Genomic DNA, 25,320 nt, shown 5'->3' with positions numbered 1-25,320 from the left:
TGATCTTAGCCATTCTGACTGATGTGAGGTGGAATCTCAGGGTTGTTTTGATTTGCATTTCCCTGATGATTAAGGATGTTGAACAATTTTTCAGGTGCTTAGCCATTCAGCACTCCTCAGTTGAGAATTCTTTGTTTAGCTCTATACCCCATTTTTTAATAGGGTTATTTGATTTTCTAGAGTCCAGCTTCTTGAGTTCTTTGTATATATTGGATACAGGTAGATCAATGGAATAGAATTGAAGACCCAGAAATGAACCCACACACCTATGGTCACTTGGTCTTTGACAAGGGAGCTAAAACCATCCAGTGGAAAAAAGACAGCATTTTCAACAAATGGTGCTGGCATAACTGGCAGTTATCATGTAGAAGAATGGGAATTGATCCATTTTTACCTCCTTGTACAAAGCTCAAGTCTAAGTAGATCAAGGAACTCCACATAAAACCAGAGACACTGAAACTTATAGAGGAGAAAGTGGGGAAAAGTCTTGAAGATATAGGCACAGGGGAGAAATTCCTGAACAGAACAGCAATGGCTTGCACTGTAAGATGAAGAATCAACAAATGGGACCTCATAAAATTGCAAAGCTTCTGTAGGGCAAAAGACAAAAAGACCACCAACAGATTGGGAAAGGATCTTTACCCAGGCTTTGTTCTACTCTCACTAAAAAATTGGTGAAACCAGCATGGGGGTTTATGATGAGGAGGCCTTTTATGGTGAGGAGGAGTTTTATGGTGTGTGTGTGTGTGGGGGGGAGGTTATGGTGAGAGAGGTGTTGTTGGCATCAGAATCTCTCAAACCTATGACATCACATAGGTGGCAGCGCAACCTACAGACCTGTTACCAAGACAACAGCAACCATATTTCCAGAATCCACTTGGTTCACCTCCCACCTTTGCCCTTGTTTGGGCAAAATCTCTTATTGTTTGGGCCAGTGTGCTGTGTTCAGACTCAGCCGCGATTTTAACACATCATTTTGTTGCGGAAGCCCAGGAAACTGTGGGGTCCAGCACAAGTGGTGAGATCATACCCATGTGGACCGTCACCGAGTTGGGTTCCTACCATCGACCGCAGTCCACAACCGCAGCTGCCGTGAGTGCAGAGGCTACAACCGCAGCCAGCGATGGGTTCACAGCCTCGTGGGCTGCCACAGAGAGGACCCCAGTCTCCAACCATGGCGGCTGTGAGTGTGGGCTTGCCACCGCCACTCAGCTACAACTGCCACCAGCGGAGCTGGCCAGAACTCTCGCTGCCTGGCAGAACTTCTGACAGGGCTGCTGTGCTCGCAGGCTGGGAGCAGTGCAACAAGCGACATTCCCAGCTCTCAGATGGTTGCTACAGGAATCACAGGTTTGCACCACGTGAGCTGCTGCTGCTGCTGCTACTGCAGTACATACTTCTACCACATAAGCTGTGCCGCCCTAGTCCATCTTGAGGGTCTGGTTTCTGCCGGGACGAGTAGATAATCGTGGTATGTGGGTGGCCCATCTCCTTCTTCTTGGACACTGGGGCCACTTAGACCTGACAGAGTTTTGGGGACCTAATTCTCTTTTACATTTTCCTGTTGGGTTAGGAGGATAGCCTTACTCTCCTTACCAGACCCCGCCACTTAATTGCATTTTTAGGGGTGTACATTTCCTCCATTCCTTTTTGGTAGGGCCAACATGTTCCAGCCCCTTAATGGGAAGGAATCTTCTAGCTAGCTGGGAGCCTCTATTTCCTTTGCTACCCTCATTTGCCTAAACCCAAGCTTGCCAACCTCTGCTCCTTCTTCTAGTCAGCTAACCTACTAACACTACCATGTTATTTCCTTTACCAGCTTCTCAGGTAGATCCCTGAGTCTAGGATGTCCAGAACCCCCCTGTTGCTAAACACCACTCTCCTGTTGTCATCCAGTTACTGGACTCTACCAGGTACATAACCCAAGCTCAATACCTTCTCTCTCTCCAGAGCCTCAGGGGACTTAAGCCTATCATTTCTGACTTCTTGAGAAAAAAACTCCTTTGCCCTACCTCTTCCATCTTTAACACCTCGATACTAGCAGTTAAGAAACCTAATGGTGGGGCTGGAGAGATGGCTCAGCGGTTAAGAGCTCCGACTGCTCTTCCAAAGGTCCTGAGTTCAAATCCCAGTAACCACATGGTGGCTCACAACCACCCGTAATGAAATCTGATGCCCTCTTCTGGTGTGTCTGAAGTCAGGTACAGTGTACTTAAGATATAATAAATAAATCTTTAATAATAAAAAGAAACCTAATGGTACCTATCGCTTAGTTCAAGACCTCAGGCACATGAATTCTGCAGTGGTACCTCTTCATCCTGTTGTGGCTACTAACCCTTACACACTTCTTTCCACTATCCCTTCGGGGACTCCCCATTTCTCAGTCCTAGATCTCAAGGATGCATTTTTCTCTGTCTAGATGTCCAGTCACAGAACATATTTGCCTTTAACTGGACAGATCCTGATACCCACTTTTCTACCCAACTTACCTGGACTGTTTTGTGGGAACCAAAAAGGGGGACCAGGGGAAGAAGGGGGAGGGAGGACCCACATCCTGCCAGAGTTCCACCTATGCTTTGGACAGGAGGACATGGGAGGCTTTTCACTCAGTCCCGGGTGGGCATCCAAGCCTCTGACCCACTCGATGGGGATGGGAGTGGGGTTGGGGTTGGGGTTGGGGGTGGGATGGACAAGGGGCAGCCCAACCTGGGGGCCCTGGGGCCACACCCTGTAGCCCCGGGATTATGGGAGAAAGGGAAGAGGAAAGAGAGGTTCCCACACATGCGAGAGTTAGTGCAGCCTTGATGAGCAGAGACTGTCTATGGTTTTAGAGGTTTATTGTAGAAAGAGAGGGTGGAAGAGAGAAGGTAAACGAGAGAGCGAGGTCGACCATGGCCAAGAGGAGAGAAGGGAGAAAAGGAGAGAGAGAGAGAGGAAAGGCTAGAGAGAAAGAGAGAGTAAGAGGTAGAGAGTGAGAGGAGAGGAGAGTAAGAGCAGGAGAACAAAGGAATGAGAGGAGTGAGAGAAGTGAGAGCAAGGAGGGACCTAACTACCCCTTTTAAAGTGAGCTGCTATCTTTTCTGTTGCTAGGTAACTGGGGAGGAGTTTAGCCTGAAGGTCAGAAGCTTGGGACGTTGCCTATGCCCCCACAAGAGAACATGACTTCTAGCCATGCTTCTCTTGTGGGGGTCGTGGGGGGCGGTAAATTAGACAGGAGCCAGAGTCCCAGGATCATGAGGGAACGTCTACCATGTCATGTAGGTGAATTATCACCATTCCGGGGTTCAGACCTCAGCTGGACTGGAGACCAGCCTGTCTGTGCATAGCCCAATGCCCCACGCTGTTCTACCTCAGGGATTTCAGGACAGCCCACACTATTTGATCAGGCTCTGGCTTCTGACTTACTATCGCTGTCTTTCCCTAAATCTAAGATTATACTTTATGTAGATGATGTCCTCCTCTGTAGGCCCTCTCTAGAAATTAGCCAAGCTGACAACTCTGCTCTTCTAATTTTCCTTTCCAGTCGAGGCTACAGGGTCTCTTCTTCTTCTTCTTCTTCTTCTTCTTCTTCTTCTTCTTCTTCTTCTTCTTCTTCTTCTTCTTCTTCTTCTTCTTCTTCTTCTTCTTCTTTGAATTTTTTTTTATTAATTAGGTATTTTCTTCATTTACATTTCCAATGCTACCCCATAAGTTCCCCCCCACTCCCCTCCCTCCCCACTCGCACTTCTTGGCCCTGGAGTTCCCCTGTACTGAGGCATATAAAGTTTGCAAGATCAATGGGCCTCTCTTTCCACTGATGGCCGACTAGGTCATCTTCTGATACATATGCAGCTAGAGACACGAGCTCTAGGAGGTACTGGTTAGTTCATATTGTTGTTCCACCTATAGGGCTGCAGACCCCTTCAGCTCCTTGGGTACTTTCTCTAGCTCCTCCATTGGGGGCCCTGTGATCCATCCAATAGCTGACTGTGAGCCTTCACTTATGTGTTTGCTTGGCCCCGGCATAGTCTCGCAAGAGACAGCTATATCAGGGTCCTTTCAGGAACATCTTGCTAGTGTGTGCAATGGTGTCAGCGTTTGGGGGTTGATTATGGGATGGATCCCCGGGTACCGGAGGATCCCACAATACCTCTCCTGGGCATATATCCAGAAGATGTTCCAACCGGTAAGAAGGATACATGCTCAACTCTGTTCATAGCAGCCTTATTTGTAATAACCAGAAGCTGGAAAGAACCCAGATGCCCCTCAACAGAGGAATGGATACAGAAAATGTGGTGCATTTACACAATGGAGTACTACTCATCTATTAAAAAGAGTGAATTTATGAAATTCCTAGGCAAATGGATAGACATGGAGGGCATCATCCTGAGTGAGGTAACCCAATCACAAAAGAACTCACATGATATGTACTCACTGATAAGTGGATATTAGCCCAGAAACTTAGAATACCCAAGATACAAGATATAATTTGCAAAACACATGAAACTCAAGAAGAATGAAGATGAAAGTGTGGACACTTTGCTCCTTATTAGAATTGGGAACAAAACACCCATGGAAGGAGTTACAGAGACAAAGAATGGAGCTGAGACGAAAGGATGGACCATCTAGAGACTGCCATACCCAGGGTCTTATCTTCTAAAGTCCACTGCTCACCCCTCAGGTCATCTATTTGGGACTAACACTTACCCCAACCTTAGATAGAAAGGATCTGATTCAGTCTCTAACTGTTCCTTCTACAAAGGAAGAGATTTTATCATTTCCTAGGTTTGTGGGTTCCTTTCTTTTCCCTCCTTTTTCAACCCTTATATGAAGCAGTGTTAGGCCCCACCCATGAACCTCTTCTCAAACCTATTACCAAGCCCTTTCAAAGGCTCTAACAGGCTCTCCTTAAGGCCCCAGCTTTACATCCCCCTGACCTGATTTGTCCTTTTTCCCTCTACATAACTGAAAAAAAGGGATTTGCCCTTGGTGTCTTAGGTCATCAACTCCTTTTGCACCCATAGCATACTTGTCAAAAAACAAACAAACCTAGATCTAACTATCCAGGGATGGGGACCTACCTTAGCAGCCACTGAACTCCTTATTTGAGAGTCAAAAAACCTAAACTTTGGGTCACCTTTAACTGTCTTCTCTTCCCATAACTTGTCACAACTCCTAACTTATAAAGGCTTACAGCCTCTATCTCGCTCCAGGGTTCTTTCTCTTCAGGTAGCTCTAATAGAAGACCCCACACTCACCTTCCAGTCATGCCCACCTCTCAATATTTCCAATCTTCTTCCTCGACCAAATACTGACCATTCCCTATCTCACTCCCGCACTGAAACTTTAGAGGAACTATTAATCATCCTTCACATATACAGGAGGGAACATTGCCTCAGGCCATCTATACCTGGTATACAGAGGACAGCTCCCTTTTACATGAAGGGGCCAGAAGTGCTGGCTATGCCATAGTATCAGACACAGAGGGGGTGGAGGCACAGGCCCTTTCTGCTCATACCACCAATCAATAGGCAGCACTAATAGCCCTTACCTGTGCCTTTCAACTGGCCCAGGGAATCCCTCAATATCTACACAGATTCCAAATATGCTTTTCATATCCCCCTGTCCCACACTGCTATCTGGAAAGAACTCGGGTTACTTACCACAAAAGGAGGATCAGTAACTAATGCAAACCACATTATGGCCATGCTAAAGGCCTTCCATCTCTCCACAGCTACTGGGATTGTTCACTGCAAATCTCACCAGACAGATGACTCTATTGTCTCCATGGGAAACAATAGAGCTGATGAGGCAGCTAGAGCTGTGGTCCTTAGGGACCTAGACTTGTCTCATCCTCCCCAAGACATTCTTACACTACAACCTACATCTCCACCTTCATCCCCTGACACCTGCCAAACCCTGTCCTATATTCACCAACTCTTTCATCCTAACAGCCAAGCATTGTCTTCTTTTGTTAAGACCTACCTACAGCCTACTCCTGAGGACTTACCCTTTTAAAAATTTATCACTGCTTCTTGCAAAATCTGTCAGATGTCTGACTCCAACTCAAGGTAGCATAGCATTCCTTTTCCTACCCATCAGGCTAGAGGTTCCCTTTTTGGAACTGACTGGGAACTTGACTTTACCCACATGCCCACTGTCATACTTGCCAAGTACTTCCTGGTCTTGGTGAAAACCTTCTCCGGGTGGATAGAGGCATTTCCCACAACTAACAAAAGGGCTCAGACAGTCTCTGATCTCCTCCTCTGAAAGATCATCCCCTGGTTTGGTGTCCCAGCCTCTCTCCAATCAGAAAATGGTCCTGAATTTACTTCCCAAGTTTCTCAAATCCTATTTAAGGCCCTAGACATCCCCTGACATTTTCCTATTCCCTACCACCCTCAATCTTCAGGTAAGGTAGAAAGAACTAACCACTCTTTAAAAATCACTCTTGTTATGGGACACAATGAAAGCAGACTACTGGAAGATCCAGCAATACATTACTTGGGCATATACCCAGAAGATGTTCCAACTGGTAATAAGGACACATGCTCCACTATAATAGCCAGAAGCTGGAAAGAACCCAGATGTCCCTTAACAGAGGAATGGATACAGAAAATGTGGTACATTTACACAATGGAGTACTGCTTAGCTATTAAAAACAATTAATTTATGAAATCCTTAGGCAAATGGATGGATCTGGAGGATATCATCCTGAGTGAGGTAACCCAATCACAAAAGAACACACATGACATGCACTCACTGATAAGTGGATATTAGCCCAGAAACTAAGAATACTCAAGATACAATTTGCAAAACACATGAAACTCAAGAAAAAGGAAGACCAAAGTGTGGATACTTTGTTCCTTCTTAGAATAGGGAACAAAATACCCATGGAAGGATTTATAGAGACAAAGCTCGGAGCTGAGACAGAAGGAAGGACCATCCAGAGACTGCCCCACCCAGGGATCCAGCCCATATACAACCACCAAACCCAGACACTATTGCATATGCCAGCAAGATTTTGCTGATAGAACCCTCATATAGCTATCTCTTGCGAGGTTATGCCAATGTCTGGCAACTGCAGAAGTGGATGCTCACGGTCATCTATTGGATGGAACAAAGGACCCCTAAAGAAGGAGCTAGAGAAAGTAACCAAGGAGCTAAAGGGGTCAGCAACCGTATGGGAGGATCAACAATATGAACTAACCAGTACCTCACAGAACTGTGTCTCTAGTTGCATATGTAGCAGAGGATGGCCTAAGTGGCCATCAATGGGAGGAGAGGCCCTCGGTCTTGTGAAGATCATATGCCCCAGTACAGGGGAATCACAGGGCTAGGAAGTGGGAGTGGGTGAGTTGGGGAGCAGGGTGGGGGGAGGTAATAGGGGACTTTCAGAGAGGAAACTAGGAAAGGGGATAGCATTTGAAATGTAAATGAAGAAAATATCTAATAAAAAAAGCACATAATTCAAACAAAATACAGCATCTTAGGAAAATTGCATTAAAGATTTAAAAAGAAATTAAAAAACACTCTTGTTAGGCTGTCAAAAGAACTTCACCTTGATTGGGTAAAACTCCTACCTCTGGCTCTTTTCAGGCTAAGAGCTCTCCCCAGGGAACCTCTCATCTCACCCTTTGAACTCATGTATGGACATCCAGTCCTAACTCCTGGTCTTTCACCTAAATGCTCTCCCCTCCCAGACCATCTACTCACCCCATTACTTTGCCACCTCCGTTCTCTCCTTTGGAACTTTGCTGACCACCATCTACTGCAGTCATACACTGTCTCCTGTCCACTGCCTGTCAACATTGGAGACCAAGTCCTTCTATCTCCTCCATACCATCGGCCCTAACCCCTCTCTCCCAAATGACATGGCCCTTTTAAGGTAATCCTCGTGATGCCTACAGCTGCTAAACTCAAGAGAGTCTCTCATTGGGCCCACCTGTCTCACCTCAAACCTTTCATTCCTCCACCTAAAAATGACTCTTCCTCATATACATTGATGCCAACAGGACTGTGCTCTGTTAAGTTCTGGACGATGTTGAGACCATCACCTTGTCCCCAATCCCAGAAAATGAGATTCCACTCCGGCAGCCAAGCTCAACCTCAGTGTATTAGACATGGGTTTCTTGTCCTCCCCCTGCTCCTAATTTCCATCCAAGCCAGCCCTTACATCTGGAGATTGGAAGTCCAAGAAATCCCCACAGATAACGAACAGTCTTTCCAATTAGGGTCAGCAAACTGCTCCATAGCCGGATGCTGCCACACCAACTCCAGTGAAGTCTGCACGACAGGCCTAAAGGCTTGGAAGCAGTCCTGAGGCAAAGAGTTTCAGAGTAACTCAGACTCCTGGAACCGTGGCATGAATGCACCTGTCGCTGCGTTAGTCAGTGTATGGATCTGTGTGCTTTCTTTCAGTATTGTTTTATTATAGATGCTTCCAAGAAATGATTTTACTAATACCTAAATCAGGTTGAACTCTACTGCTGTCCTTCATCAATGTCCTAGGCAGTCCTTGAGCTGACCCTGGCCTTGGAATTTCATAAGAATGTTATTCATCCAGAAAAAAAAAATGCCCCAGTGTTGACAGTAATGAGGCATCTCAGTCTGTTGGTTAGGAGCTAGTATTCTCAGGGCTAGTTCAAAATAGTAAACTTAGAATTCTCATTACAGACATGAATGGCAGCCTACATTACATACTAGTAGAAAGAAGATGGATTGTGGTTTTAGGAGGAACTGAAGCATTGTATTATTATTATTTATTTTTTTCCCGAGACAGGGTTTCTCTGTGTAGCCCTGGCTGTCCTGGAACTCACTCTGTAGGCCAGGCTGGCCTCAAACTCAGAAATCCACTGCCTCTGCCTACCAAGTGCTGGGATTAAAGGCGTGCACCACCACGCCAGGCTGCATTGTATTATTCTTGAAAGGGTTGGTAGAACAGAATTCTCCTGGTCGGTGTTTTTCACTAGGCCCAGAGGAATAGCATAATTAGGTATTTACTAAGGGACACATGGTGGTGGGTTAACAATAGACTAGCATTGCATCAGACCTTTCACCTAGCTCCTGTGAATAGCTGACTTTACATAGGGCTGATCTTATCTCAAATGTAAACATTGCCTGGAATTGTGATTGGTTTTTTTGTATGCATTTTTTGTTTTGTGTCAGATAACTTCAGTATACCTTGGATGACCTTAATGTATCACTTAACTTCTTTGTTTTCTGTCATATATAACTCTGATGCTCACTTTTACAAATTACATTCAGATACAACATCTCCTTGTGTTCACATCTGTTTGTCACTTTTTGCTGCCTCCCTCCCCACATGTACTGGGACCCTGATTCTCCTGAGGATTGAGGGGCCGACTGAGGGCAGTCTGAGGCAGGATGCCAGGAACTGATCCAAATTGCTATCATTCCTGTATCTGTCTGTTATCCCACCTAAATATTATGATCTCTATACTTGCTTTCTCTTTGAACAGACAAGAGATTATTGTAGAAAATGGCCAGACAAATATGGGGGCTGCCTATATTGGTCTTGCCAGATACATATGCTAGGATTACGGACCAATCATTTCATCTATCAACATTGCAAGACCCTCCTTTTCTACATACAAGACCCATGGGATTCCAGGTGGGAGACAGGAGTTGTTTGTAAACTCTACTGTAAAAATCAGCCCAGGTCCCCCGTAAGTACCATCCATACCCAGAGAAAATATGTCTCAATTGCTCAACCCCTAGATATCAGAAAAGTAGGGGAGAGGATCAAAAACTCCTCTGAGGTCCTTACCTCTTTGACATCACCCCTTATATATAGCACTAACTTGTCATTTCTTCTTTTGCTTCAAACCTTGACCTTGGCCTACCAGCTCCTTAATGTCACCAGGCCTGGACGCTTTAAAGATTGCTGGCTGTGCGTACCCCCTAGAACTAACAATGATCACTTACAGCATCTCCTGTGATACTGCCAAGTAGCCTTACCTCATCCTCTGTCAGCTGCCCTGACTCCAATATTGCCATGACTCCATACCTTACCTCTATCTCTCTCTTTGGTGTGGCAAACTGTTTTAAGACCTCCGGGACTCATTCTATAGGAACGCTGAGATCCCTAGACTGCAATAGAACCATAACCCTCGATATCATCTCTGCCACAATGCCCTGCAGTCCAGAACACTTCAATTCTCTGTGGCACTCAGGCATATCATCGCCTCCCCTCCAGCTGGTCAGGAGTTTGCACGTTGGTATTCCTTTTCTCTGAACTGGGAGTAATCCAGGAAGATGAGCCCCTGCCAATCCCAGTTGTAGATATGATAGCTGCCCAACATAAGACGGCAGTTCAGGTCGTGCCACTCTTGGTCACTATGGGAATAGACATAGGTGCTAGTAAGAGAGAAAAGAAGGGGCATTCCCCTTATGTGTTCCCCAGACAACAGCTACCATATTCCCAGAATCCACTTTGCTCACCTCCTACCTTTACTTGCATTAAGTCATTTTCCATATGAATAAGGGGAATGCCCCTCCTTCTCTCTCTTATTAGGTACTGGAATTGCAGAGATAACTTTTGTGACCCAATATAATACATTCACTTCCTGGTTTAAAAACGATCTTCAGGAAATTTCTGAAACTGTGCTTACTACCCAGAAACAGATCGATTATTTGGCAGCCATGGTGCTTCAGAACTGATGGCGGCTAGATGTCCTGACAGCTAAAGAAGGTGGTCTTTGCCTGTTCCTCCAGGAAGAATGCTGTTTCTACGTCAACCAATCCCGGATAGTGAGAAATAAAATCCAGGAGCTACAGTCATACATAAAGAACTTCAGGGATCGTGAGACCTCCAGTTCTGGGATTTTTGAAAATCCTAGATGGAAGTGGAAAGACCGTTTCGTAACACCTTTCCTAGTCATCTTCCTGGCATTATTATTTGCCCCTTGTTGGGAGCCATTAAGACAACTCTATTGTCTTGATCTCCGAATTGGGCCTCCCCCCGCCCCCCGAGAAGAAAAGGGGGTCAAAAGCGGGCCACCAATGCACCGTTCCGAGAACAATCACAGAATGTTCCAGCCTTAAGTCAGCGCCAGTTGTCCTGACCACAAGATGTACCCTGATACCACCAAGTTCCTGCTTCCCTTGTAGTTGCCAAAAGAAAAATTTCCGCTGCCCCATCCCTCCTGCTGAGAAGTACTTTCTCCTTTGCCTGTGCATTTCCGCTGCCCCATTCCTCCTGTTGAGAAGTACTTCCCCTTTTGCTTGTGCATTTAAGCCCTGAGCCTTGCTGAATACAGTGAGACTTTGATGCTATTCAAACTGTTTACGTGTTGTTTCTTGCACTTGGTTTCTGTCTCTCCCTTCCCCCATTTGGTTCTTAGGAGAAGGTCTGCTCGAGACCCTCGAATAACTGGACCTGCTGGACGGGTCACCCTCTGACTCATTAATCTTGTTACTACATTCCTTCAACAACAAATACAACAAATTTCTAACCAATCTATTAATCATTTCCTGTCACAGGATTACCAGCTGCTGCCCACAGAGGAGCCACTGTCTACAGAGGAACCTGATGCGAAGGTTTACCAAGTAGATCCCAATGGTGAAAGCCAGCTACACCCCAAAATGAATGAAGCCCCGAGACAGCAGGAAGCAGCTTAAGAGACAAGACACCCTTAGTCCCTTTTCTTTCCTTCTCTTTATAATAACAAGAAGGGAGGTATGTTGGCATCAGGACCTCCCAAACCTATGACATCACATAGGTGACAATGTGACCTATAGATTCGTCAAGACAACAGCTACCACATTCTCAGAATCTGCTTGGCTCACCTCCCACCTTTATCTGCATTAAGTCATTTTCCATATGAATAAGGGGAATGCCCCTCCTTCTCTGTCTTTCCTCCCTTTTCTTTCTGCTGCTATCTTACCCCTCTTCCCCCCAAATAAACCTCTTACACATGGAACTGTTTGGGCTAGTGTGCTGTGTTCAGACGAGAGCCCCAATTTTAACACATCAGGAGTTTTGGTGAGGAGGGGTTTATGGTGGTGGAGTTAATGGTAAGGGGCTTTTATGGTGGTGGGGGGGGGGTTATGGTGAGGATGGGGAATCAGTCCTTCTTGCTCTTGGTGTCCTGAGCATAGTCAGTTCAAACCAACCCAATAGTGGACACTTAAACTTTGCTTTTTTCCTGTAGGTAATGAAATTTGTATCTCTGCCCACTAGAAACCTCTGAATATAAATTTTATTTGGTTGCTAGATGGAAATATATATATATTTTTAAGATTTATTTATTTATTATATGTAAGTACACTGTAGCTGTCTTCAGACACACCAGAAGAGGGAGTCAGATCACGGTTACGGACGGTTGTGAGCCACCATGTGGTTGCTGGGATTTGAACTCAGGACCTTCGGAAGAGCAGTCGGGTGCTCTTACCTGCTGAGCCATCTCACCAGCCCTGGAAATATATTTCTAAACCACATCCCTTTGATTAAAACTTTATCAGTTGCACAGTCAGTGTTTTGTTTCTGACAATCAGTGGGATGCTGATATGTGGGCACAGGAGGAACTTTGGGGATGAAAACTGTTTTATACTGCGAGTCTAGTAACTGTGGGTTGTGATGGGGACATTGGAATAAAAACTACATGAATATGTACTACTTGTTGAAGTTTAATGTTTTGTAGTATTTATGTTTAATTTGTTATGTCTGTGTACTATGTCCGCTCCTCTCTCTTCTCCTGCACACTCTCCTAAGGCACGGTGGCTCTGCCTTTCTCTTCCTCCTTGTAGTCTCTAGCCTAGGAAATCTAAACCCTGTCTCTCATCTCCTCAGCCACTGGCTGTTGACACTTTTATTTACCAATCAGAATTAGCTGGGGACAGGTTCCTAGAAGCTAGGTGCAGACTCCATATCTTGGGGGCCCAGCATTTAACATGACAATAACAGCAAAAGACAAAACCTCAACAGGATCCCCAGCTGCGATTATGGACAAGAACTAAGTAAGCATCAGATCAATTTCCTGTGGACTACTCCCTGATTCTGGAGATCCAGTGTTTAGAGTGGGCTTCTGTCCTAGACCACTAAGTCTCAGACCATTTCGTGGACTTCAACATTTCCTGTACTTCTCAATGCTTACCCCTCTCTTGACTGGTCATATATCCACAGACATGTGGAGTCTCAGACAATGACCATGATGGTTCCATGGTTCTGCAACTGGTGGCTCAATCCCATTCAAAAGATAGGATTCTTACAGGCCTGGTATGGTGGTTTGAATGAGATATGACCAGTAAATTTCAGACATTTGAATACTTGGCCCAGTTACTGATGCTGCTTAGGGGAGGCTTAGGGAGTGTGGCCTTGCTAGAAGTATGTCACTGGAGGAGGGTGGTTTTGTGGTTTCAAAATCCAGACTCCATTTCCAGTTAGCTCTCTCTGCTTCCTACCTGTCATTTGAAACGTGAGCGCTTTGCTTGCTGCTCCAGGCACCATGTCTGCTTGTTGTCACATTTCCCTCTGTGATGGACTCTTAGCCCTTTGGGACCATAAGTGAAATAAGCCCTTCTATAAGTTGCCATGACTATGGTGTTCTAGCACGGCAACAGTAACTAATTCCCTTGGGAAGTCTTCTTCTTCTCTGAGACCAGGCTAGCTCCTCAGTGATCTCAATTGTGCCTGGTACAGAATGAGTGACCTAGACTAATGGAAGGGCATGGGACTAAGGGAAGTCAATGTCAATTACCTGGTGCTCTGCTGGACCATATAGGATCCTGGTCAAAACCAGAGGTGTTGGTCCCTATATATATGTGGTAGTTTGAATGAAATGGCTCCCACAGGCTCAGATATTTTAATACTTGGTCTCCAGTTGGTAGAACTGTTTTGGAAGGATTAGGAGGTGTGGCCTTGTTGTAAAAGGTGTGTTACTGGGTTCTGAGGTTTCAAAAACCACACCATTCTCAGTTCCCCTCCCTCTGCTTTGTGCTTATGTATCAAGATTTGAGCTCTCAGCTACTGCTCCATCACCATGCCTGTCTGCTCCTTTGCTCATCTCTATGATGTCTTAACTCTAACTCTCTGAAACTGTACGCACGCCCAAACAAACTTTTTTCTATAAGTTGTCTTGATTTTATCAATAGAAAATAGAAATATAAATAGTAACTAAGAAAGCATGAATGCCACAATTTATTACCATGTAAACAGTCCTCAACTGTAACTGTATACCAAGTCTGTTCTTTACTGGTCTGTATACTACTGTTATTCCTTATAAACTCGTATGTAAGGAACTCAATAGAATGGGTCTGAGAACAGTGGAACAATGGAAAATAATGGTCTCACTGTACTGTTTATAACTGTCTGTACTTAATATTTTGAAATTTGGGTTGTTATTTTCGACTTTGATTTTTAAAATTTTGCATTAAAATACTTGTTTTGTCTAATGCTTTTTTTTTTCCAAGAGCCCTCTTACATTTGCACTCTAGTGTTTAGCTTTTTATCTGCTGCTGTGATGAAACATCGTGACAAAAAATGACTCTTGGAGAGAAAGGATTTAGCTTACAGTTCCAGGCCACAGTCCATCCCTGCAGGGCAGGAGCTTGAGTAGGAGTTTGAGGCAGCTGGTCCCATCATATACACATTCAAGAGCATAGGGGCATGAATTCATACATCCTCATTTGCTTGCTTGTTCGTGCTTAGTTTGATTTTTCACTCTTAATACAGTTCAGGATCCCTCGACTGGAAAAAGGAGCCACGTGAAATGGGCTGAGCGTTGCCATATCAACTTACATACTTAAAATAGCTCCCCAGCCAGGCATGGTGGTATATGCCTTTAATCCTAACATTCTGAAGGCAGAGGCAGGTTAATATTTGTGAGTTTTAGGTTAGTCTGGTCTGCCTAGTGGGTTCCAGGGCAGCTAGAGCAACACAGTGAGACCTTGTCTCAATAATAATAATAATAATAATAATAATAATAATAATAATAATAACAGTTCCCCACAGACCAGTCTCCTAGGCTGAATATAGGCAAGCCCTTATTAAGGCTCTCCTCTACGTGATTCTGGGTTGTATCAAGCTGATAGAGATAACCACCACAGCAAGCAAGTGCCTCCCTTTCCTCATGCAAACTGTAGGAGACACTTCCATAGGGCATCTCCTTCCTGTGGCTTTCTATCTTTCTCCTCCTTGTCTCCTTTCTTCTCCCTTACCCCCTGCACCTTCCCATTTTATTCTGAGACCCTGGCCTCGGTTCCACCTCTACCCTTCTCCCTACTCACTCAGCATTTATGACACTGCTAAAAACCTCTTCCATGTCTCCTACATTTTTCAAGATCCTGTTTCCCTCTCTTGGTCTTACAAAAAATGTAATTCAATCCTATAAAAATGAGAAACCGGCCGGGCGTGGTGGCGCATGCCTTTAATCCCAGCACTTGGGAAGCAGAGGCAGGTGGATTTCTGAGTTTGAGGCCAGCCTGGTCTACAAAGCGAGTTCCAGGACAGCCAGGGCTACACAGAGAAACCCTGTACCAAAACCAAAACCAAAACCAAAACCAAAACCAAAACCAAAACCAAAACCAAAACCAAAACCAAAACCAACAACAAAAGAGAAAAAGCAAACCAAAACCACAACCACCACCATCACAACAATGCCATCATTCCCTCTGTAGTCTTTTATTCTCCCCTTCCCAGGACCACCAAAGGCAGGATGTGAGGCAGGAGGTTCTTCCCAGTCTTTTCATGGCTGTGCATCTTTCCCTCTCATAGGAAAGAATATCCTCCTCTGAGACCCTTGTGCTCAAGTATGTCCATCTCTCTACTTTCTCCTCAGGGTCAGCCTTTGTAAGTTGGACTTCATGGTTCAGTGAGGTCTTTAAGATGAATGGACAGATGCCGTTCTGACATCGTCTCTTCCTAGCTCTGGGATGTTACAAAAGACACAGTTATAAGCACCTTGTTTTCTTTGCATTCTGAGTCGAACCTTTCACCAGCTGGGGACTAAGCGTTCAAACATGGGAGCCGCTCCCATTGAAATCACCACTGACCAGAAGAGGACATCAGATTTTGTGGAACTGGAGCTATAATGGAACTGTCATGTGAATGACTGTTGGGGACTAAACTCTGATCGTGTGTAAGAGTTCAAAACTGCTGAATAGTCTCTCCAGCTCACGCATTTTGAGGCATCTGAGCTTTCAAAAAGCCACCTGTAAAGTCTTTGGAACTGAAGTGCTTCCCAGGCAATGCCTTTCTATGATACTATGTCTGTACTTTCTGGAATTGTAGCCACTAGCAACATGTGGCCTTTGAGTTCTCAGAATGTGGCTAGTTTATTTGATTAACTTTGGATTTGCATTTCCCCAGTGGCGCCTCACTTTGCCCGTTTCTCCCACCAGATGGCGCCCTCATTGAGGGAAAGAAATGGGTTTGCAACACCAGCAACCTGAATAAGCCAAAGGCGTGAAGGGATAGCATTGGCCCTCCTAATCACTGCACCCTGTCTTCTTCAGAGATTCAACTGCCTGAACGGGCTTTAACCCTCACGCCGGCAGCTGGAGCTGCAATCACTTGTTTCTAGAAATGATGGGCAGTGTAAAACAGACACAGCCACCACCACCACAAGACAGTCTGGGGCGGTGATGGTGCAGGTCTTTAATCCTCGCATCCGGGAATCTGAGGGCGGGGGATCTCTGTGAGTGTCAGGCCAACCTGGCCTACATAGAGAGTTCCAAGCCAGCCAGGGTTTCATAGTGAGACTGTCTCAAACAAACAAACAAACAAACAAACAAACAAAACAAAACAAACAAACAAAAAAACCTCAAATGTTACTTTGTATTCGAAGGCACGGGACAACGGTGGTAGCTGCTTGGAATAAAGAAATACACTTTTATTGTTTTTGGGACAATGGCATGCCTTTCATTTGTTCTACTTCTCCTGAAAGTTTTACTTAGATCATCTTTTAAGGTATCATCCATTTCTGGACTGGTGTTTGCTGTTTATTTTACAGACCCTTGTTCCCATGTGCTGGCTGTGATGTGGCCTCTCCCAGAAGCATTTGCATTTTATGCCTACACAGCCTCCCATTGTTAACCTTGCGAATCACTAGAAAAAAACAACTCCACTGTTTTGGGTCAAATCTAAAGCAAGAATTCCCCGTCTGAGAATGGCCTCAAGTCACGTGTTACAGGGAGCCTATAAGGAGAAACCTATTGGCCATCATACTTTCCCATGAGGTTTTGTTATTTCCCAAGATCTATAATTCCCAGCATTCCAGAGAGTTACCTAGTTCCTGGGCAGGTGGGACTTAGAGGTTTTTTTTTTTTTTTTTTCTTTTTATCACAAATACCATATGCATTTGGATGGAGTCTTGCCCTCTTCGAGTATTTCCCAGCAACCTTTAAAGACTTGATTTTGACTTGCTGGTTCATAAGATATATGCATTTCGTTTTGTGATCATTATTATTATTTTAAATATAGATAGGCCCAGTTTAAGAAGTTCTCCCAAACGTTTAAAAACTTGAACCTATAATTAGTGTATGTTCCTGCTATGATCTAGGCATTTATCCTATAACATTTAAAATAAGGCGTGTAATGAGTTGAGTAGAAATTATAATTTATTGTCCATCTTCACCCCCCTTTCCTTTCCTTTTTCTCTATTTTTCTTATTTTTTTTCTTTTTTTTTCTTTTTTTGCTGTTGTTTTTGAGATAGGGTTTTGCTGTGTAGCTCTGGTCAGCCTAGAACTTTCTATTAATACCAGGTTGGCCTGAACTTGTGATGACCTTTTGGCTTCTATGCCCAAATGCTGAGATAAGAAGTTTGGGCTATTACTGCTTCTTTGTTCTTTTGGAAAATATAAAAATATACAGGGAATTGATATCTAGCTCAGTTGGCAGAGTGATTCCTCAGCACATACAAAGCTTGAGTATGATTCTGTAGCATTGCATAAGCTGTGGACAGTAGCAGATGTCACACACACACACACACACACACACACACACACACACACACACACACACGTGCATGCACACACGCACGCTTTAAAAATTTTGTTTTGAATCAGAGTTTCTTGTAGCCTAGGCTGGCCCGAATCTATAATATGGCTAAAAACGAGCTTAAACTCCTGATCCTTCTGCTTTTACGTCCAGCTGCTGGGATTACAGGCCTAAAGATTTACTTTGGCCAGAGTTTTGAGGTATGAGGCTCTGGTTTTGATCTTTCGTTCCACAAAAAAATGGATAAGACTTAAAAACCATCCTTCACTTAACAGATTCGGGACCAATAGAAGTGGCTGATTTTAGAAATGGGGAAAAGACAGTGCAGGTTGAACCTGCACCTCTCTCACTCTTGTTCTCTCTCTTCTTCTCATGCCAGAGATAGAACCCAGAGCCTTGCAAACAGTAGGCAAAGGCTCTGATGTATTAAAAGGATGCGTATGTAAGGCGTCTTGATAGTAATATACTATAATCCGTAAACTAAGACAGAACTTTGAGGGTTGGTGATTTAGCTCAGTTGGTGTTTGTCTATAATAAATGAAGTTTGGAGTTGTATGTCTCTGTGGGTGTGTGCACATGAGTGCAGGTGCCCTCAGCGACCAGAAGTACCACATCCTCTGAAGTTACAGCTTATGAGCATCATGACTGAGGGTCCTCTGAAAAGGCGTGGGCACTTCTAATCCCTGAGTCATCTTTCCTGCCCTAAATCCTGGGCTTGGCTCTGAGCACTACATATAACTGGCTATGGTGCCTCAAGGTGTAATCTGGGACTTGGGAGGTAGAAGGTGAATCAGAAATTCAGAGTCATCGTTGGCTGTAAAGTGAGTTGGAGGCCATCCTGAGTCTCTGGATTTATTGAGACTCAGTCTCAAATAAACTAACAAATGGACAAAAGAACCAAAAAACCAAAAAACCAAAACCCTGAAACAATCCCCAACCCCCTGCCTAAAATCCTTAATAAAATAAAATAAAATAAAATAAAATAAAATAAAATAAAATAAAAACTTTGGACCAATAGTTTATAATAAGAAAATGAAGAAATTTATCAAGTATTGAGGCAAGGAAAACCTACACACTCTCTGAGTGGCTACTTGAAAAGCACATATAAATCTCTGGGGAGAGAACTGAGGTTATGTAGTACAAAATCCTGGTAGACACAACCTTAGTCAAGCGATGGAAGTTAATGTCGCTGACAATTGAGTCTGACATAGAATATCTTTGTGATATTCCTGAGAAAGATAATGTATAGCCTGGATCAAATCCTGGGGGCGCGTCAAGTATACCCCAGTCAGCTTCTTTTCCTCGCTCTCTCCCCTCTTCTTCCTTCCCCCTCATTCCACTCATATGCACATTGGAAAATTTGAATTTGCTGTTGATTTTTTTTTGGGGGGGAGCTGGGATACAACTTTCCAACTCGAGAATCTAATCTCATAAAATATCTGAAAAGATAAAACTTGAAGATTAACTCTTTTTATTGGAGTGGAAATAGTACTAGGGATGGATCCCAGGGTCCGAAGCTTGTTATGCAAGTGCTTTCCCATGAAGCCCCAGCCCCAGCCCCATGAAGAATTAAAGAGTACAGTTTAAAGATATGCTGAGTCTAAAATTCATTTGCCAAAGAAATGTCTAGGCATTAGTTTTATACACACAATCAACACTAAATGGACTCGGCAGGTTTTATTTATATATTTATGTGTTTAGATATATGTGCTATAATAATAAAAGGAAAAGAGATGGCTAAGTGGCAGTGGTGGTTATACCTTTAATCTTAGCAGAAGTAGGTGGATCTTTGAATTTGAGGACAGTTTGATCTATAGAGTGAATTACAGGACAGCTACACAGAGAAACCCTTAAAAAGCCACGAATTTGATGAACTTGAGAGGAATTAGGGGAGGGACATAGGAGGAGTTGTGGGGCGGAAAAAGGAGAAGAGAAGTGATGGTAGACAGCCATTCTAGATTCCTGTCTTCAAGCATAACAGAGTATCATTAATAGTGTCAGGGATTGGTGCTTGCCCATGGGATGGGTCTCAAGTTGGGCTGGTTATTGGTTGTCCATTCCCTCAGTCTCTGCTCCATCCCCTGTGCTTGTATTTCTTTTAGACAGGATAAATTTTGGGTTGAAAGTTTTGTGGTGGGTTGTTGTTTGTAATTCTATCTCAGCAAAGCAACCTTCACCAAGCAGTTAATATTTGGAAATCTCTCTACCCCTGGCCCTATTTTGTCATGCTATCTCCCTCACGTCTTCTCTCCACCTTGAGAACTATTGTAAATATGATGCAGGTTCTAGTATTGCTTTCTCCATATCCTTTCAGTCTTGGGGAATTGTTTAACAGCTCAAGAAGTCAGGATTTGTTTTGCAAATGGTGAATGCATTCCAAAATTAGTGACATTTTCCTTAAATTTTCTCAGTTCTAAAATATCCACAGGCTGCCATTCAAATTCCTGACAACCTGGTGGATGATCATTGTCTGGTAGTCTTTATTGTATACTAATCAGTTAAAGTTTGTTTTCTAACATCCTCTGGTTGGTTTTCTCTAATTTTGTCTTCTTTCACTACTAATTGATATTTTAAGATCCTCCCTTTCCATAAGTTCTGTAGTCTCTGTTCAAGGTTCTGCTTCCACATTTTAATTTTTCTTTATATTGTAATTCTGATATTCTATTTATTTCATTTTGATTAATTTTAAAATGTTCTCCTCTAAGCCTTACTTTCAATTCTCATTATTTTCTCTCTACTTCTCAGTCTGATCTGTGAGTTGTTGCATTTTTTTTTTTTTTGTTGTTGTTGTTCTAGCATCTTTTCCAGGTCCTGTCTCCAACCTCCATTTACCTCTCTCTGTTGCTTATCTTGACCTCTAAGTCCCTGGACCTGTAGTTCCAGTGTTTCCTCTAGGCTGTGTTGCCAAGTCTTAAGTTTATGTCTCTGTGGCTCAGTCTCATCTGTGAATTTCTGCAGCCTCTGTTCTCGCATCCTCTCCGGCTGCTCTTTGCAATCTTCATTTTCTCTCTCTGTCACTTATCTTGACCCTTACATTCCTGTATTTTTAGTTTCAGTGTTTCTTCTAGGCCATGTTACCAAGTTGTAAATTTTTCTCTCTGTGGTTCATGCCACTCTATAAATTCCTGTAACTTCTGCTTTAGGCCTGATTCCATGATTTTAGTGTTTCTTTATGTTGTAATTCTGATATTGTAACCTCTACCTTATTTTGACTTGCAAGTTTTAGTAAATTATCCTTTAAACTCTGCTTCCAAATTTTATTGCTACCTCTTTGTTGTTCAGTTTGATCTATGAAATTCTACATCTTTTGTTTAAGCATCTTTTCCAATGTTTCCTCTAATCCTTTTTTCTAAGGCTCACTTTTTTTTTTTTTTTTTAAATCTAAGGCCCTATCTCTTGAGAAGACATAGTAAATCAAGCTACTCAGTATCGTAATAATTATAACTGGGCAAGGTGTTGATTTCATTTAAAAATATCCCTGTCATACAATCAAAATATCGTCCCATAAAATCTAAAAGGTATTTATTGTCTTTCTCATCTTTAAGTATCTAAAAATTATCTTGTTACCTGATCTGGAGCTTGTTGTATCTTTGTGTCCCTCTGCTGTTCGACTCAGGATACTGCAGTTCACTTCTGGACTGTCCTGCCTTTGTTTGGCAGCCTGAGTATTGGTTTGCTAATTCCAGTTGATAGAGCCGGTCTGGCTGGTTTGCATTCTGTTTAGACTTGGGAGATACCAGGAAAGTGAGTACCAGAAGGCTCCCTCTGGCAAAGATGCCCGGAGCAGCCCGCTATACCTGTGAGAAGGCTTTAGAAGGTTAATTACTGTTTCTTCAGCTGTCCAATCACAGTTGTGAAGGTGTTCTGCAGGCAATTGAGCCCTAGAGTCCTTGTGTCTTCTTTTAGGGTCCCGGAATCCCGAACCATATTGCAACACCAGCACTGCCCAAATCCCAGCCCCGGCTGGGGTGCTGCCTTTGGCTGCCACGGTCTGCCTGGGGCTTGGGGACAGAGCCTCTTAGCAGCTCTCCGAAGAACCCTCAGCTTTCAACCCACATATTGCTGTATCCCTGGATCGCAGCCCCAGCCATTTATTGGGTGGTGATGGTGGTGGGGTGAACTTTTATTTCAGTTTAGTTGGGTTCTAAGCAATATGTTGGTGTGCCAAACGTTGCAGCAATTTCTTACCCCAAAAAGTTCGTATAAAAACAAACAACTCAGTTATTATATTTATAAGCTATATACCTAGATTGGGCAGATCTATCACTATACTAATTTATTCCCCAGCTATGAGACTCCTTGCTGCTTGCGGTTTCTCCAGGCCATGTGGTTCTGCTCCATTTCCCTTCCACCTCCTCTTCCTCCTTGAGACCTCCCATCACTCCTTTCCCTTCCACAGTCCAACCAGCAGTTCTAGCCTTTATTTGACAAGTCAGAATGGGGAGAATTTTCAGTGAGATCACCTGAGTACTGAGATCTACTCCTGGTCTTTGGGGGTGGGGGGCAGCCCCTTTTTGAGGAAGCAGAATTAACATCAAAATACAAACAGCATGAGGGCAACCTACGACTAAAGTTCTCTTTTTTTGTTGAGTCTTCACGTGGTTTAGGTGTCAGGGTGACTGTGGTCTCATAGAATGACTTTGGTAGTGCTCCTTCTGTCTGTATTTTGTGGACTAGTTTGAAAGAGTATTGGTATTGGTTCTTCTTTGAAAGTCTGGTAGAATTCTGCACTAAAACCATTTGGCCTTGGACAGTTTTTGATGGGGAGACCATTAATGACTGCTTCTATTTCTTTAGACCTTGATTTAACTTTGGTAAGTGCTATCTAGAAAATCATCCGTTTAATTAAGATTTGTTCAATTTTGTGGAGTACAGGCTTTTGAAGTAAGACCTAATCATTCTTTGAATTATCTTTCCCCTTTCATTTCTGATTTTGTTAACTTGGATACTGTCTCTCAGTCTTTTGGTTAGTTTGGATAAGGGTTTGTCTATCTTGTTGATTTTTTTCAAAGAACCAGCTCTTGGTTTTGTTGATTCTTTGTATTGTTTTCTTTGTTTCTAACTGATTTCTAACTTTCTGTGTTCCAGCTGCTCTCTGGTGGGCTGGACTGGCATGCTGGCAGTTCTCTAGCTAGTCCCCACAGTGACCATCCACCCTGCAGTCAGCTGTGACAACACCCAGCAACCCGGTAGAAACAAAACTCTAGAAGCTTATAATTAACCAAACAGATTTATGTATCAATAAATACTCAATTCACAAGATGCCAATATAATAATTTCAGAACCAATTGATAACAATAAAAGCTGCCCACCTAGAGTAGACAAATACCCTAATTATTGTATCCTTAAATATCATAACTACTTGTGGCTAATTAAAGCCATGATGGTTCAGCTTCTTCTTCCTGTTCATTTGCTTCCATCTTGGTCTCCTCTCTCCCTGAGACTCTCTCTGTCTCTGCAACTCTTAGCTCCGCTTCCCTTTTCCCTGTCCAATCACAGGCCTCCTCCTGCCCTAATATTTTCGTGTGATTGGAAAGGGAAAATCCTGTCACAAGGTCATCTTCTTGTGTTTCAGTTGTTTTAGGATTTCAAGGGATTGCTGTAGTGGGGTAGCTGTGCTTTGGAGGTGTCATATTGCCATGGCTTTTGTTGATTGTGTTTTTTTGAGGGCCTTTAACCGAGTGGATTGTTTTGGTTCCTGGATGTTCTTGTTGCAGTAGGTATTTGGAGATGGGTAGACGTCCATGGTCCTGGTGTAGCAGCCCTCTGATGTGTATCTTTAGACTGTATGGCTCCAGACTTGCAGGTATGTATGGTTCCAGAGCCACAGTTCTGATGAAGGTGGGAGGAAAGGTGGAGGAGAATGGAGAATACCAAATTTTATTTTTTTACAATTATCTATCTATCTATCTCTATTTATCGTGTGGGCATGCATGTGGAGGTTAAAGGACAACTTGTTCTCTTCTTCTACCATGTAGGTTTCAGAGACTGAACTCAGATCATCAGTCTTGTCCTCACATGCCCTCCCTAACTGCTGAGCTGTCTCACCCATCCTGTGCCCAGTAATCAGGCTGGCATCTGTTAGGGAGAATTATGTATCATTTCCCTTGTTGAGTTTGTGACTATCACTCACTCAGCTCTCTGTCACTCATAGATTTGATGACTGAACGTGAATGCAAACAAATCCTTTGGTGTGCTGAGTTCCTTAGTGGACTGTTTCCGCCTGGAAACAGTGTTTTCCCTCTAGATTCTGAAACACCCACCTTCCTCATCTCCTCATTTCTCACTGATTAACCAACTTCATTTCCCCTGTGCATGCCTTCACCTTTAGCAGCACATTAAAAGGGAAGAACATTCCAGAATTCAATCCTCCACTTCCACCTACACCTCTTATCAGTAGTTTCTCATGGCTATAGAGTCAGGGATCCAAATTTTAATTGCTAACCTAAATTTCTCTTCTGCTCTCCAAACTTAAATATCCATATCTTAAATTTCCATTTCCACTTGGGAGTCTAAGAAGCATATAGCACCATAAATCCTGAGAGATTGGTTCTTCTTACCACCAAAGCCATTCTCTCTTGTTATGAACACTGATACCTATCATTTTTAAGCATTGTGTCTGCTTAAAGATCTTAGTATCCTTTTTTTGTGTTTAATTCCTCATCCTTTATTCCTTGTATCAGTAGATTAAACAGCTAGTATTTCCCCAAGTACTGATTTAGATGTTAAAAGCACCAGTAAGTTTCAGAGTAACACCCAGTAACTTCTTTAAATGCAATTATCCTTATTATAAGCTAAGCAGAATAATAATTTAATGTCATAAGTGAACTACACACAAAGCCTGAACCACAAAAATGGTTTGCACAGCCACATACAGGTTTAACCAACTCTCCGTTCTCACAATGAAAGTACTTACATTTCCGTCACTAGAGCACAGCCAGAAACACCTGGGCTGGCATCGGCTCTATAAGCCCTGCCGTTCCCACTACTGAGGCATTTGTATTGGAAGCTTACAGTCATCAAGGAAGACGAAGACTGCTAACACTTAGCAAATACTAGTTTCTTTTTTTTAAAAAAGTGTTCTTTAGAAAAGAATATTAAAAACAGATGATCTATTAAGTCAAGAATTTAGTTTCTTAAAAAAACACACACACACACACACAAGCCAGCTCATCCTTTTTAATAACTTCTCCCACCACTGTCCTCTAAAACCTTGAGATACACAAAGCACAAGCCTCACCATTTATAAAATCAAAAGGACATTCATATTGTATGTTATGCATCAATGGTATACAGCTTGGAACACACACATCTACCCGAAGAATAAATACTACTTCCCTCCTTTCGGGTGGAACTGCATGGTTTGCAATACTTTAATTTA

General features: G+C 43.3%; 1 long non-coding RNA gene across 1 annotated transcript; it reads left to right on the top strand.

Annotated features, from left to right (window-relative positions):
• Nucleotides 1-746: 746 nt before the first annotated feature.
• Nucleotides 747-16,362, top strand: Gm41290. Its single transcript, XR_875114.2, has 3 exons — nucleotides 747-1,350; nucleotides 11,485-11,986; nucleotides 15,780-16,362. It is a non-coding gene; the product is annotated as a predicted gene, 41290 (long non-coding RNA).
• The last annotated feature ends 8,958 nt before the right edge of the window (nucleotides 16,363-25,320 follow it).

Source organism: Mus musculus, chromosome 15 (assembly GCF_000001635.26).
Source record: "Mus musculus strain C57BL/6J chromosome 15, GRCm38.p6 C57BL/6J".
In the NCBI taxonomy this organism is placed as follows: Eukaryota; Metazoa; Chordata; class Mammalia; order Rodentia; family Muridae; genus Mus; species Mus musculus.
Note: the sequence above shows the minus strand (reverse complement) of the source record. Positions and strands in the feature narration are given on the sequence as shown.